The following is a 4172-nucleotide window of genomic DNA, read 5'->3' on the forward strand; positions in this document are numbered from 1 at the left end:
CAAAGGGGATTATTTAGTTAATGTAGGAAAAAAAAATATATCAGTATCTCGTATCCCTTCACATTTATTTTTTAAAAACCTTCTATTAAATGGTATCCATGGATTGTACTAATCAAACAGCACAATAACTTCGGTATGAAAAATGATTTTTTGGTGCGAGAGATGAGTTCTGTGGGAGAATGCGAATAATAAATAAATCTGAATTAATTGATAGTTTCCCCTAAGAAACATTTGTAGAAAATGGACCCCTATCTTTCCCATTACGATGCGTGACTATTTTATAATCTCTCTCTCTCTCTCTCTCTCTCTCTCTCTCTCTCTCTCTCTCTCTCTCTCTCTCTCTCTCTCTCTCTCTCTCTCTCTCTCTCTCTCTCTCTCTCTCTCTCTCTCTCTCTCTCTCTCTCTCTCTCTCTCTCTCTCTCTCTCTCTCTCTCTCTCTCTCTCTCTCTCTCTCTCTCTCTCTCTCTCTCTCTCTCTTTCTCTCTCTCCTCTCTCTCTCTCTCTCTCTCTCTCTCTCTCTCTCTCTCTCTCTCTCTCTCTCTCTCTCTTACTCTCTCTCTCTCTCCCTCCTTCACTCTCTCTCTTCCCCACTCTCTCTCTGTCTCTCTCCCTCTCTCTTTCTCCCTCCTTCTCCCTCCTTTTCTCTCTCTCTCTCTCTCTCTCTCTCTCTCCCTCTCTCCCTCTCTCTCTCTCTCTCTCTCTCTCTCTCTCTCTCTCTCTCTCTCTCTCTCTCTCCCTATCCCTCTTCTCTCTCTCTCTTCGCTCTGTCTCTCTCTCTCTCTCTCCCTGTCTCTGTCCCTATCCCTATCCCTCTTCTCCATTTCTCTCTCTTTCTCTCTCTCTCTTTCAACAGGAACAGCTCTTCTCAAGATATCAGATACGATCTATAACAATATTGTCAACAAGAAAATATCTCCTTTTCTACTCCTAGACTTGCCTAAGCCAGTTGACAGTGTTTACCACGAGATATTAATCAACAAATGTTTGAAACTAAACACAGGTCCTCTCTGGTGTCATAACTATCTTGTGAATAGATCACAGCTGGTAAGGATTAAGAATATCTCGTCAACACCAAGAAATGATTTTGGTGTTCCTCAAGGATCTTTCAATCTATGTGAATGACCTATCAGATTATCTTCCAGACTGTTTTTTGGTTCAGTATGCCGACGACACTCAGTTACTTCTGAATGGGAATCCTGATTGCATCTCAATTGCATCTTGATAGAAAGAGCAGAGACTCTCTTATCAACAGTAATAACGCACTTTTAAAGAAATAAATTACTACTAAATGAGAAGAAAAAAACTCATATTTTCATATTTATTGGTTCACGGCACTATATATCACCACTACAAGAGGATATTACCATAGACATCAATGGATAGTCTATAACGCCGAGCACAGTTGTCAAAAACATAGGAATCTACTTTGATCAGTATATGCTCTCTAACTCGCATATTGATGAAATGCATAGGAAAGTAATCGGTACACTACTGTATCTTAATAGAATAGAGCAATGGTTTGAAACAGCCACACGAACAATGGTTGCACAATCATTAGTACACAGCGTTATAAATTATTGCTTTATTATTTTTTATCATGTACTATTGCATTAATCTATGTGCTGTTGAATTATCATATATCCTATTGTATCATTTTATGTACTATTGCATTATTTGATGTACTTTTGTGTTATTTTTAAGTACTATTGTGAATAATAACCAATTTAAATTTGAAATAAAGATTGTGATAATAATAATAACAACAATGATAATAATAATGATAATAAAAATAATAGTAATGATAATAATAATAATAATAATCATTATTATTTTTATCATTATTACTCTCTCTCTCTCTCTCTCTTCGCTCTCTCTCTCTTTCTCTCACTTTCTTTCTCTCTCTCTCTCTCTCTCTCTCTCTCTCTCTCTCTCTCTCTCTCTCTCTCTCTCTCTCTCTCTCTCTCTCTCTCTCTCTCTCTCCCTCTCTCTCTCCCGCTATCCCTCTCTCTCTGCCGCCTTCTCTCTCTCCCTTGCTATTCTCCCTCCCCCTTTTTCCTTCCTTCTCTCCTCTCCCTTTTTGTCTTTATTTCTTTCTCTCCTATTCCCTCCCCTCCAGATCTCCTTCCTCTCTATGTCTCCTCCACTTTCCCTTCCTTCCTTCCCTCTCTACCACCTCTTATATTTTTCTCCCCCTCTCTCTTTCTCTCCCTCTTCTCCATTTCCCACTCATAATTTCTCTCTCCCTCCCCCTTCTCCTTCTTCTTCCCCCCCCCCCCTCTCCTCCATTCTCCCCTTCTCTCTCTCTCTCTCTCTCTCTCTCTCTCTCTCTCTCTCTCTCTCTCTCTCGCCTCTTTCCCCGTTTTTTTATTTCTTTATTTTTTTTTCAAATTCTTGAAGGGAAGCCAATTAAAACAGCGGTAACTTTGACGCTCATGGGCGCTATGAGAGGAAGTGTGACGTCACAGTAGGCTTATTATGCTAATGAGGGACTGATTAAAACATCTTTAAACTCAAAGGGTTAAGGAACTTTCTGAGGAAAATTGTGCCACTACGAATTTTTGTTTTCTTGTGTGACCTTTGTGATTTATAGATGCATATGGATGTAGATATAATTATAGATGTAGTTATGAAAGTATGAATATGAATGTGAAAATAGATATAGATATAAACAAATATACATACATACACACACACACACACACACAAATACGTACACATACTCACACGAACACACACACACACACCCACACACACACCCACACACACACTTACACATACACACAAAGAAAGGGAAAAAAGACAAAAAAGAAAAGAAAATGAAGGAAACATGAAAATTCAACAATACAAAAGGAACAAATTACTAACACATCGACAAAGAAAATCTCGAGTAACGCAACGTTTTTTGAATAAAAGACAAAGACATTACAAAGACATTACAACAAACAACGAACAAGGTTGACGCCGCTGATAAAAATCTACCGAGTTTTAATGTTCAGATGTGGGCGGATGGGCGGGGGAGGGGAGGGGGCGGGGCACAGTGGGCTGGGTACAGTGGGCGGGGTCTCGTAATATATATATATATATATATATATATATATATATATATATATATATATATATGCATGTATACATTTATACATATATATATATACATATATCTATCTATCTATCTATCTATCTATCTATCTATATATATATATATATGTATGTATATATATATAAATGAAAGTAAAAGGAATGCACGAACGTCAAAAAACGCGATACAAGAGGAAATCAGCCGCGAATACATTTAGCCACAGGTGTCCAACAGGGGGTCAAGGGGCGTGGCCGAGGAAAGGGCCGGAAGTAGGGTTAAGATTTTTCGTGGCGAAGGGTTAAGGGAAGAGGGGAGGTGGGGGTGAGGGAGGTGGGGGAGGGGGGGAGGGTGAAAGGAGAGAAGGAGGGGGTGATGGTAAGAGTATATGGGATAAAGGGAGAGAAAGGGGTGAAGAGGGAAAAGGAGAGGGGAAGAAAGGTTAAGGGGAAGGAGAGGGGAAGGGAAAGGGGAGGAGGGGAGAAAGAGGAGGGGGAGAGGGAGGGGGAGGAGAGGGGAAAGGAAGGAGGGGGAGAGGGTATGTATGAAAGAAAAGTTGTAAGAAGAGTTGTATTGGCCGTTGGGGGAGGGGCATGTATGAATACATATATATATGTATGTATACATTTATACATATATATATATACATATAAATATATATACATATATCTATCTATCTATCTATCTATCTATCTATGTATATATATGTATGTGTATATATATATAAATGAAAGTAAAAGGAATGCACGGACGTCACAAAACGCGATACAAGAGGAAATCAGCCGCGAATACATTTAGCCACAGGTGTCCAACAGGTGCATCCCGCGGAACACCACAACGACAGCGGTTCCCAGGCTCTCAACATTCCGGAATTCTGGAACGTTTCAGGTTCTGATGATATCAACATGGGAATGACAAGTGTTTTCCGGCCTTTTCTGATTACTGATATTATTATTATTATTATTATCAGTTGCTTAGATTTGATTTTCGTGTATGGTTTAGGCAACAGTTTTAACAAAAGCGGTAGCAGTAATACGAATTATTATAATCATAGCTGTAATTGTGCAATGCATGATTAATATAATGATGATACTGATAC

The sequence above is a fragment of the Penaeus chinensis genome, chromosome 37 (genome assembly GCF_019202785.1).
Source record: "Penaeus chinensis breed Huanghai No. 1 chromosome 37, ASM1920278v2, whole genome shotgun sequence".
Lineage (NCBI taxonomy): Eukaryota > Metazoa > Arthropoda > Malacostraca > Decapoda > Penaeidae > Penaeus > Penaeus chinensis.